Genomic DNA, 12,534 nt, shown 5'->3' with positions numbered 1-12,534 from the left:
TCCTTAGACTGCTGAAATTAATCTATCCCCATCATTTCTTTATTTTTTAAACATTTTGATGCTAATGTATGTCTTTGTCTTGTTGGTTTTTGCTACGCTGCTCCATTATTTGTTACTGCCACTCCATTATGGTTGGGGGGACATCCATTTATTCATGGAAGCTAGCACTTTTCTAAAGAAGGTGTCATTAGAGACTCAAAGTAAACTGTCTGTATTTATTGCTCATCATTCTACTAGCTGGATTCTTCTTTAGCCTCAAAGTCCTAGGGTCCAATTATCCTGTCACTTACATGCTTGCGAACCTAAACCTTTGAAATGGCACCAAGTCCGTACTTTGATTCATTCATGTCATTGCCTTTTAAAATATGTACCGTGTATTTCTAAATGGGGGCACACTTGATTCATTAGTCATATTCTTTTTGATGATTGTTTGTATTTCCGTTGCATTTAGATGCCTTAATCCAGATGAAAGGCTTATTCTGCTCAGTACAATGAGCATATACATAACAGAACACTTACACTAGTATGATCCTACTCCCAAACGAAGCAGGAGAAGATTTGAAGATTACGAGGCAGTTCGCTGAACACTTAAAACACTTACAACAGTGTGGCCTAATTGCTCCTACAAACTATGTACTCCAGATACGCTGAAGTACCAATGATTACAGTATGACAATGATAGGGTATGTGGCTTGAGGGTTGGGCCTTTGTAAATCCTTTAAAAATGATGGTATAAATGAGGGGTGTGAGTGATATGTGTTGTGTATGAATTGCATTTAGGTGAATGCTTTGTGTATGAGGGTGGGTCAAAGGGTTGTTTGCATGGTGTGACTTTGGTGTGGGGGACTAGACAGTGTAACAGCTATGCATGCCTGAAATGCAGATTCAGGAAAGTGCTGGAAGTGAGTTTATATGGGAGACAGAATGGATATAGACAAGGTATTACAAAGAACTTCCCCCTCCAAAAATACATAAGTAAATCCCACACCCACCGTTTTTATGTGAATTGTGCATATTTAATCTAAATTTCATGAGAGTATTTGTGCCATTTATATAAAATGCTGCAGATACAGACTTGGGGAGTCATATTATACCCACTTACCTGGGGGTAAGCCCCACTGAACACAGTGGGGGTTACTTCAGAGTAAATATATATAGGATTACACTGTAAATTAGTTTAACTCAGTTTAACTAAATTTCAATGGGAGAAATCAGACACGGCCTAACTCAAATTCTGTTGAACTAATTGCAATGAATTTAGTCTGACTCTAACCCAGAATTGTCAGTGGCCTATACAGTGGTACCTCAGGTTAAGTACTTAATTTGTTCCGGAGGTCTGTATTTAACCTGAAACTGTTTTTAACCTGAAGCACCACTTTAGCTAATGGGGCCTCCCGCTGCTGCTGTGCTGCTGGAGCACGATTTCTGTTCTCATCCTGAAGCAAAGTTCTTAACCTGAAGCACTATTTCTGGGTTAGCAGAGTCTGTAACCTGAAGCGTATGTAACCTGAAGTGTATGTAACCTGAGGTACCACTGTACTAATATTGGTCTTCCTTGCAGGGCTGCTGAAACGATTACTAAAATAATGACTGGCATCCAGACTTCACTTACACCAAAAGAAGGAGAGACAGGTGACACTAACTGATTTCCATTCCCCCTGCAGCACTTTCTCCTCTATAAAAAATATTCTCCAGAGGGTTGGGAAATAATCCAGAACAGTCTGGACTGCCCAGAGGGGGAGGAATCACTAGAAGTCACTTTCCAATTTTCGTCATCCACTGAATGAAAAGCCATTTGTGGAGGCCAAAGGATGGATGCAACCCAATGTATCTGAAGAACGTTTTCAGATAAAATATATTAAAACATTCATTGTTGTGATTATCAGAATAGCTAGTGTTCCATGAGTTTTTGTCACAGTCTATCCATTTGCCTTCCCAAACTGGTAGGCTAAAGGTCAAGAGACACGTACATCACCTTACTTCCTCTGTGTGATCATTTCATGGGTTTGGAGTTGTAGCTCTTTGGTGTGCCTGTTTCTTAATGGTGCTCAGTATGAATGACACACTTTATCCCCATGGTCCCTGCCAGGCCTAGATGAACTTTGGAACCCGTACTGAAATTTTTCAAGTGACGATGTTGATTCTCTGCAATGATAGCTGCAGCTTAGTGCATCTTGCTACATATTTGCCTTTCTGTTCATATTTTCTTGTTTATTTAGTCATTTACTTCACTTCCTCCATTCTGCGTTCTCTCTCGCTCTACGTTTGTTTACATTCCCATTACAAGGCTCCCCTGCCTCTCCAGCTCCTGCTTGTTTTTGCAGTCACATCTTTCTACACTCTGTGCTCTGCTAATATTTATTTCTTGACCACACCATCTCCTTTTATAATATTTTATAATATAATAATCTCCTATTATTATTATTATTATTATTATTATCATCATCATCATCATCATCATCATCATCACATACAAATAGGCTTGGGCTCTCTCTAGCATCATGCCTCTTATAGCTGCATGGTTTCTCCACACATTTACTGCTTTGGCCATTATGACCATCACATCAGCAATATGATGCAATTCTCACTGTACTGTGTTTATTATGACCCTTCCCTCTTTTAGCATTTCTGTGTGTGTGTGTGTGTGTGTGTGTGTGTGTGTGTGTGTGTGTGTGTTACACAGCATGCTGCAATATTAATTACTGTACTTGGACCAGTTTTCAATGGACTGTTTGGCTCTAAAAGGACATTCCAGTACATTGCCATCTGGATCCTAGATATTTGTGTAGCTGCTGTGTTTAGCAGAGGGTGGCATGTGTAGACATAGCTACAAATGTCAGTGTCCAAGTCAACTCTGGTATGTCTCAGGAGAAATTATATAAGGTGGTTTCAGAGAAGCTGGAACTGTGATGTTCTAAAGGCCCGTAGGATAGAAAGATAGTCATCTCTACCTAGTCCCTAGCATATTACCTCTGCACATAAAATTAAGGCAGGGGTCAGCAACCTTTTTCAGCTGTGGGCCGGTCCACTGCTCCTCAGACCATGTGGTGGGCCAGACTATATTTTTTGGGGGGAAATGAACAAATTTCTATGCCCACAAATAACCCAGAGATGCATTTTAAATAAAAGGACACATTCTACTCATGTAAAAACACGCTGATTCCCGGACCGTCCACAGGCCGGATTGAGAAGGCAATTTGGCTGCATCTGGCCCATGGGCCTTAGGTTGCCCACCCCTGAATTAAGGCAAGCACATCCCTAGTGACATTTTTTTAAGGTAGCGTGTCTCTCTCTAAGCCAGCAGTTGCCACACTTAGCAACAGTATTGGTCCTCCTCTTTGAGGAGGGATGTGAATATTTTCCGTTCCTGGTATTTTTTTCTTACACTCTTGCACAAACACTAATTCAAACTATTGATTTGTTGCTATGTTCATTCCCAGCTTATTTTTTATTACTGGGGTTCTTTTTATCACTGAGGAGTGTGGTTTGTAATTTTAGCTTCTAGGCTACTTAATATGCAGCATGTGCAAATGGATAATCCAAAATATTTGGGGATTCAGAGGTCTGCCGAAATTGATGTGCAGCTGTCATGGGGTTTCACAACTATCAGGTTGTATGGACTTGGGAGTCTAGTGCTGCAGACCTTGGAAGCCAGATGTTGCTGCCCCTTGTGGTAAACACAAGAAGAGCCTGAGGAATCATGCCAGCGGACCATCTTGTTGATTCATGCCAGTGGCCAACCAGATGACTGTGGGATAAGTAGTACCTTATAACAAAGTACATATGCATTTTGGGTAAAGTGTGAAGCTGGCACTGGAAATGCAGTGAGCACACAGTAAACAGGAATGTGAACACGGAAGAAATCTTGTTTCACTGCAAAGCCCTGCTTCCCTTCTGATGGAATGAAAAGAGCATGGGATGGTCCCTGCATGCCTCATCTGAGTGCTTACGTGCAAGTGTGTTGAATGCCCAAATAACTATTTAGAGAAGTGTCAACCCCAAGGCACTCCAAACAATCAGTGAATACAAACCAGAGCATGGTGCTGTTGGCGTCAAAATTCCATGGTCTCACTCAGCAGAAAGAGCAGAGGGTCCCCTAGTCAGAGGTGGCTGGTGCACATTGAGACTGGTGGGGTGAAAGGTAGGGAGGCCAACACTAGGTGGAGCCAGAGCCAATGACAGGCACGGCCAACTAATTTTCATCCCCATCCTCCTTTGTTCTACAAGGGCAGCACTGACAGGCAGTGCCACCCCCTGGACAGGATGTAAGTAAGCAGGCAAGTGGTGGGGCTGGCTGAAGACAGACTGAGGTTGGTGGGGCAATGCCCAGTGGCGAAGCTGCATGCTCTGGTACTGGGGGCAGAGAGCAGGTGGGGGCATGGCTGGTACATGTCCCAGGGGCATGACATGCATCTGGGGGCATGACATGTCACCCGCGGGGGCGTGGTGTGGCATGCCATCCGCAGGGGTGTGGCATGGATCCCAGGGGCGTGACGTGCTGCCCACGGGGGCATGGTGTGTGTCCTGAGGGCGTGGGGGGTTGCCCACGCAGGCATGGCGCCCAGCGCGGTGGAGGCACAATGGGGGTGCGTGGCATGTGGCTGTGCGTGGTGTGTGTTCGGGGGACAGCCACGATGGTATCTCCCTCCCCAATGGTGCAGGGGGCGGTGCGCTCCCCCCGCCCCGCCCCACTTTCCTCCACCAGTGGGAATGCCCCATAAGCCCCAATGGATGCTGAGCAAAATGTTGGACCTCCAGACTATAAATCCGGGAAGAAGTCAAATGAGGTTTCTCCTGGGAGATTGGGACAAAGATATCACTGCCTTAGTAGCTTCGTTTTTAGCCACAATTTTACCAGAAAGGGTTCCCAATGAACCATCCTTTCAGGGAACAGACAGGGCAAAGCAGAATATCTAAGTGCACACCATCACAGTGTGACCTTATTACCCACAACAGCTTCACCCTTGTCCTTTTAATTATCCCAGTGACTTGAAATGTTTTATACTGTGATTCCAATAAAGGCATTTGATTTGATTTGCCCCAATGAATTAGCCTTCACTGCCCCTAATGAAGCAGGGCTGGTGTGTCACATTTTGAAGCAACACACATACCTACCATCTGAAACGGGCCCTCTCAAAGACCAGGATAGTCTAATATTACTGAAGTGCACCACTGGATCCAGAGCCCATTTGCACAAAGATATCCTCTTTCCGTCTTCAGAAATGCCCCTGCCCTGTTATAGAAAAGAATGATGCGGCTTCTCTCCCATTGGGTTGGGCCCTTTCAATTCATAACCAGAGTGATTAAGATTGATCGCTAACTCTTGTGTTTTCTTACTGAAGTCAGCAGATCATCATGGATGCCCCCATTCAAGTGAATCACACCCTTAAGTGCTTTTGAAAATGTCATCCGCTCACTGTAAATGCAATTGCTGTGCCAATGTTCTTTTATAGAGCCCATTTCCAACCAGGGGCTGTGCTGTATTTTTAAAATGTGGTTGGCCAACCTAGGAACTTTACAGTACCCTGCATTTCTCATTATACTTCACCACCACCTGACTCCCAAATCTGAAAACACATCCACATACATTAGCAAGGGAGCATCCTTAAATAAGGATTGTTGCTGTACAGTTAACCGCCGTTATTTGCTGTTCTGGGTGAAAACAAAAGATTCTGGCATTATTTTTCATATAGTACCATGTATAAAAATGAAAGCACATGCTGACTTTGTAACAGCAACAATTGAAATAAATAGTATGAGAAAATGAGTGTTGACAGGAGAGCATCTTGTTCTTGTTAAATATAACACAGTAAACCACTTTGGCAAAATATTTCTCTGTCTCTCTCTCGTTTGGTCAGCCTCCAATTTGCTTCCTGAAAAGTTTAGTTAAGAGAGTGAATGCAGCTGAGAAATAGTGGCTGTTTTGTGCGTAATGTCATAGGCAGTAGCTCATTTTCAACATTGCACTTACATTTCCAAATATTCTGGGCTGGTATTATGAACCTCAATGTGTTATGTAGCTTGATCATTGCGGCCCATGCCAGTAAAAGATCAAGATTCACCTGCTGCAAACCAGCATGGAGCCCGGCATGCTTGAGCCCCATGGATTAAATGGGGTTTAAATGCACATTATAGTGCACTGTGTTATGGCCATTAAGTTGCTAGATCTTAAGACTTCAGCAAAGCTATACATTTCATTCCCTTCAATAACTGTTGTGGTTCAGATTCAAGTTTTAAAATCACATTACCTTCATTTCTTCATGACAAAATATTCCATCATGGACTAAGTGTCATGGCATAACAATGATTCCTAGAGGTCAACCCTATAAAAGTATAGATAGCTGTATTTCTTCTTCTTCTTCTTCTTCTTCTTCTTCTTCTTCTTCTTCTTCTTCTTCGTCTTCTTCGTCTTCTTCGTCTTCTTCTTCGTCGTCTTCTTCTTCTTCTTCTTCTTCTTCTTCTTCTTCTTCTTCTTGTACTGGAACCCTAAACATTGCATATATGGAGACAAAGCTTCTCTTGATTTTATACACACTAAAGCAGGAGTAGCCAGTGTGGTTCCCTCCTTACATTTGTTATTGGGTTGCAGCTCCCATTAGCCCCAGCCAGCATGGTCAATGGCAATGAGAGTGGTAGCCCAAAAATATCTAGGGAGCACCACATTGGCTACACCTGCATATATCAACTTGATGGGGGAGTCTGTGTCTTTCAACATAAGTTTTCAGGGAACTATAAAAGACTAGTTGTGCTTGTGGAGGGAGGTGTTATTACAGCTCTAACCTATAATCTTACAGGCACCTAGATTATGAATGGCCGCTTACCGTCTTGTCGGTGAGCAGTGGTTGTGACTTGATGTGACGTTCTACTTGGTTGATTGGAATCCACGTTTTTCCTCTCCTAACGGTCTTGTAGATGAGGTTATAGATTGGCCTGATAGACACAGAACAGAGTCCCAAACTTCTGCTAGTATTTTTTCTTAAGCACTATTCCCAGGTTACACAGCTAAGGACAATGGCCTGAATGAGGAATGTGGACACTGCTTTACCACAAAGTTCATGACTTAATAATGAAAGAAGATTGCTGGGAATTTCAGGAAATCCTAAAACAGGACTGAATGTAATCTAGTTCCCTCCCCCTAATCCAAAACAGGCTATTCCACGAATTAACAACGCACATGCACACCACACATTAACCACACTGCAGGCTAACTCACACATCCCCCAGTCTATAGTCTAGAATAGGAAATGATCCCTCAGACAAAAGGTGCGGCTATGATTTAAAAGAATAATATAGTAAAACAATGAAGTAATGATACAGTTTAGTCAACAGCTTTGTGCATTTTCACTTAAATGTGGATGAAATGTTATCGGAGCAACATTAATAGCAGCTCAGCAGATAGGATGGGAGTTGGGTAATCCTTAGCAATAAAAGGAAATGAGGGCAACCCAACAGCTAATTGAAATTTAATTTAATTCTTTGATTTATTTGCTTTGTCACTGGTGGGTCATCGATACAGCATGACTTATGATATTTTTGTAGGCATCCCCATAAGTTAGCAGGTCAGCTTACTGTCATTCTGAGCTAATGGGAAGAATAATTCCACAATTCCCTGTGGCACCACATTTAGCAAAATGAATCACATACTGCTTCTTCCCCCCCCCCTCTAAATTGTAGTTCATCAAGTGATTTATTTATGGAGCAATGTATAGTGAGTAAACAAATGCATTCACATTATTATCCGAGCGACCTTCAAATGTATTTAAAGCATGCGTATAAACATCTACCTTTCCCCTTTTCCCTTTTTAAATATTTATTTAGGGAAGGAGACAGAGAGAATCAATGTCTTCCTTGTATGTTTAAGAAAACCGACAATAGTTCTGGAAAATAAAAGGGAGCTGTATAGCTGGGTGTTTAGCAAGAAGTGATTTACATACTGGAGAAGATCTTTCATGAATTACATGGACAAAGGAGAAGAGGGGAGGGGGGAGGGGGAGCTTGCAATGGCTCTATACCACTGTGCATGTTGATGAATCCCTGGCACATGTTAATTAATGCCCTATTGTGCTTGGCAGCTTACCAAGGACTGTGACTGCAGACAGAATGATCCTTTCGACTAACGGAGGCTTAGTACATATATTGAAAAGGAAGGGGGGGAGAGATTTGTATTTATACAAGCTGTGAATTTTCCTTAGGAATAAGCCTTTTTGCTTTTAGTGCAATTAACGGCGACGAGCTGCCATCTATCACAATATTTTAACATTACTAAAATAAAACCCTACAAAGCGTGCTCAAAATCAGTACCAGACCATGAGTGGGAAACGGTCAGCAAACATGTTCTGCCTTACACGCACGTCTAGATGCAGATACGTTCACAAAGGAATGGCTATCTGGTGCAAAGTGATTCAGCAGTGGGACATCTGATGTTGCAAAGTAACAATTCCAGGATATTTGTTCAGATTATAAGCAGATGCATTTAATTCTGTAGGATCATCACCTTGTGTTTTCCCTTCCTTCCTTCCTTCCTTCCTTCCTTCCTTCCTTCCTTCCTTCCTCCTTGTAAATATCAGGGGGAGATTATGATAGAAAAGCTCTCTGAATAAAATTAATCATTGGGGAAGAAGATACACTGCAATTTTATTTAAATCACATATTAGTAAATTTTAGAAAGGGTGAATTTGAAATTATTATTAGGAGCAGAATTCTAACCCTGTGAATTATTTTTACGCAGTGTGGAATACAAATACACTTCCCAGACAATGAATTCAAGCAAAACATTGGGGCGGGGGAGGGGGTATATTGACTACACAGTGAACTGCCAACTAATGAGCCACATGTCCATAATAAGATGCTGGCATCACTATATGGACAATACAAAATCAACATATTTTGAGAACTTTGCAAATAGTTGCAGGATAATGTGAACAGAAGGGGGGGGGACAGTAAAGGGGGGAAAAGACCATCCATCCCATTGATTACTATGTTATGTCAAAGGACATTCATTTAAGGAAAATTTAGTGCCGCTAACTGCTGTAACTGTATGAGGTTATGCATTTGGAAACAGTATAACTATTATCAATTGTGCACCTAGTCCACCAAGGTGATATAATACAGTATATCATTTTATTTCTCTCAGCTCTTCAGACAAAAATATGTGTGGCAAAAAAATGCTTGAAAAGGAAACATTATCTGGAGCAATCATAGTTTTTAGCCCATTTCAAAGATGTTTTAAACTGAAACCGATTAATGCCCATATTGTCACATTATATTTTGTCTTACCCAGGAGCTATTTGTGGACAAACTGCAAGGAGGAGACCGGAATGCAAAATGAAGATTCCTCCCTAATCTTCGACGCATTGCCTTTATAGTGTAAGCATGGCTTTCCCCATTTGTCCCCCAAGAAGGACACCCCCCCATATGGACACATTTCCACTGGGCAAAGGAACTGTAGCACTGTGACTGTGCACCAGGTTTTTGTATTAAAGGTGCTAAATTCAATCCGAGGCACCCTCAGTTTATGACACAGACAGGAGGGCTAGGGAAGATTAAAAGGTTTAAGTGAGCCAGAGGAACCAGTGATCTCAGATGGTGCTGTACGTGTGTGTGGCTGTATGTGTGTGTGCACTAATAAAAAAATGGGGACATGTACACAAAGGGCTTGCCATATAAACACAGCCATTTACTTAAAAATCAGCTTTGTAGATTTCAGTGCAAGCTTTTCCCAAGTGTGCCAACTTCAACAAGTTGTGACACCAGCATAGGAGTTTACAATCAGAGCAAGGTTTACTTATCTATTTGTTGCACTTCTTAACCACCTTTCACAAATGAATCTCCATGTGGTTTACAAACAAGTCAACAAAATACAGATTAAAAATATAACCTATCATTGAAATAGCAATCTAAACTTCAGAACAAGAAAAAGTAGCAACAAATAGAGATTTAACTATATATACCGGTAGATACAGCAGCAGATATATTGCTCCCCCAACTGCAGAACCTTGGAGAGTGCAATCAGCACCACCAATAGCCTGGTTGAAGAAGTCTGTTTTGACTTGGCACCAGAGGACCATCAATGTAGAGACCAGCTGAGCTTCTAGGGAGACTGAATTTCATTCTGGGGGCACCACTTCTGAAAAGGAGCCCAATCCCATGTTAGTGTACTGTGAACCATTCTCACCAACAGGACAACAAGAAGGGTATCTTCTGCCCATTTTAGGACCCATATTACTTGGTAAAGCAAAAGACACACCAATGGATAATAAAGTCCCAAGTTGTTGAGTGCTTTGTCAACATTAACATCTTAATTGTGGCCTGGTGACACATAAAATATCCAGTGCAGACCACACAAAATAGGTGTACCATGATTTTTCACAGATAATTCAGACAGCATCCTAGCAGTAGCATTCTGCACATACTGAAGTTTCCAGATGGTCTTTAAGACATTACAGTAATTACATTACAGTAATTAAGATATTACGATACCATAACATGCAACTAGACTCTCTCTCTCTGAATAACTGTAGCTGGTAAACTAGGCAGAGCTGCTCAAAGGCTCTCCTAGCCACCTAAGCCACTTGGCTTCCACTGATAATGATAGATAAAGGAAGACCACTGGGTTTTGAACCTGCTCCTTAAGGGGGGGTTAGGCCCCATCTAGAACAGGCCACTGACCCCAAAACTTCAAAAACTGTCAGGATTCAGCTTCATCCAGTCCCTTGCTATCTTGAAGCACTGCCATAGCCTCATCTGTTTCAGAGGGCCAGGTTGGGTGTTGTCTGCTTACTGGTGACACTATGCCCCAAATCCCCTGGTGAAGGTGCCTGATGGCCTCATATGTCTATAGCAACAGCATGGGAGGCAGAATAGTGACATGCCCCCTAGTTGTGTTGCAAGGTCACAATACCCCCCCCATATCAGACTCTGTAAGTGGTGCTGGTGGTGGAGTAGAACCACTGAAAAACCATACCTCCAACTCCCAACCTGTAGAGCTTCTCCATATCTCCTGTGATACAAGTAATCTTGCAAAAAGGAGAGAGAGGAAAGAATCTGTTCTGGCTGCAACTTATCCTAGAGGTGGGAAGAGAAGAGAAATAGGTGTTGGCCCAAGTGTTGAAGCCATATTGCTACACCAGCATCCTCCTGCCATCCTGTTTGCTTAGTTGCTGTCCTTCCATCCACAGAGAGCTTGGACTGAGGAAGGGAGACCCTCACATGCATTGGAAATTGCTCAACCAACTGATTGTGGGAAAACTTACAATTCCACCAAAGTGCTTAAATCAATAAATCATATAGATTAATCAGTTAAAGCTTGCTGCCCTTGTTTAAATGCCCAGTTTGGGATTATAGTGCAAATGCCACTTAAAGTGAGCCTTTGAGGTCTAATAGAGAGGTGTCTCTAGGGCAGCTTTTTCAGCCCTTCCCCGGAAGTGTCTCTCTGTGTCTCTCAGCAATCCTTCTCCAGCGATGAAACTGGAAAATATAATTTGTCATCCACTGTTGGTAAATTTGGCCTGGAGCTCCTCCAGTCCCATCACTGCTGTTACTAGAGATGAGTAAAGCCTTTGAATTTCAGTGGTGGGTTTCACTTTTGAGGAATTATGAATTATTGAGCAGCACTCAATTTTTAATGTTTTGCTCTCAATTTCCTACAAATTATGAAGGGGTAGATTGTATTGTGAACCTAATCATTCCCTCCCTCCTCCTCATTGGCTTAAAACGCAAATGATTAGAAGCACAGTAATCTGAAGAACAGTAATGAGAAATACTAACTCTTGGTGCAGTGGATGAGTAGAAATCTTACAATCAAAAGGCACGGGAGAGGGTTGTGTGGATTAAGGAGCTGCCTCACTCATTGTTCTCTCCTGCCTGATGTCAGTGCTGAATGCTACAAAAATCAGCAAGCGCATGTTAGTTTGGTTTGAAATTTAGGACTTATCAGGACACAATGGATCTGGTGTGAACAATAATGGGTCTTGGGGCACCATGAGGACTTTAACATAAAGCTTAAGAAGAACCTGCTGCTTCAGGCCAATGACCCATCTAGTCCAACACCCTCTTCTCACAGTGGTCATTCAGATATCTGTGGGAAACCTGCAAGCAAGATGGAAGTACGAGAACACTCTCCCCTCCTGCAACTGGTATTCAGAATAATACTGCCTCTGGTTTTTGTGGACTAGAGCTCACTTCCACAGATCAATCATTTTGTCATATGAAGTGGAAGTCCATTCGTCTATGATAAAGTGGAGCACCATCCATGGAAGCAGATGCCACAATAAATGCACTAGTCTTTAAGAAGCAGCAAGATCCCTTACGCTTTTGGCTACAATAGGCTACCCTGGCTACCCCCCTCTGGATATCTGGTGTAAGGGATGTTTGCATCTGTGCATTTTTTAAAAAACCGCTGTGGATTCTGGAACCTGCTTGACCAAAACTGACTTTCTCTCTGATGACTTCAGCTTTATAACCCTTCCATTGGTCACATCAATGCAGAAACTCTCATGCCATTGATTTTGGATACAGGCCACATCTGCACTATAC

The 12,534-nt window shown here is 42.3% G+C and overlaps 1 long non-coding RNA gene across 5 annotated transcripts in view; it reads right to left on the bottom strand.

Annotated features, from left to right (window-relative positions):
* Positions 1-12,534, bottom strand: part of LOC309514733 — a 92,117-nt gene that overhangs the window by 32,033 nt on the left and 47,550 nt on the right. For 3 of the 5 annotated variants that reach the window (XR_014212147.1, XR_014212148.1, XR_014212150.1), the window contains exons 2-3: positions 11,767-11,881; positions 10,964-11,064 (exon numbers count right to left, since the gene is read on the bottom strand). This is a non-coding gene — a long non-coding RNA (uncharacterized lncRNA). Of the gene's footprint in view, positions 1-6,821; positions 6,931-10,963; positions 11,065-11,766; positions 11,882-12,534 lie in introns of all 5 variants that reach the window. The other 2 variants (XR_014212146.1, XR_014212149.1) reach the window with 2 other exon arrangements.

The sequence above is a fragment of the Podarcis vaucheri genome (genome assembly GCF_965113315.1).
Source record: "Podarcis vaucheri genome assembly, chromosome: 11".
Lineage (NCBI taxonomy): Eukaryota > Metazoa > Chordata > Lepidosauria > Squamata > Lacertidae > Podarcis > Podarcis vaucheri.
The sequence above is the reverse complement of the archived record's forward strand: the minus strand, read 5'-3'. Positions and strand labels throughout refer to the sequence as shown.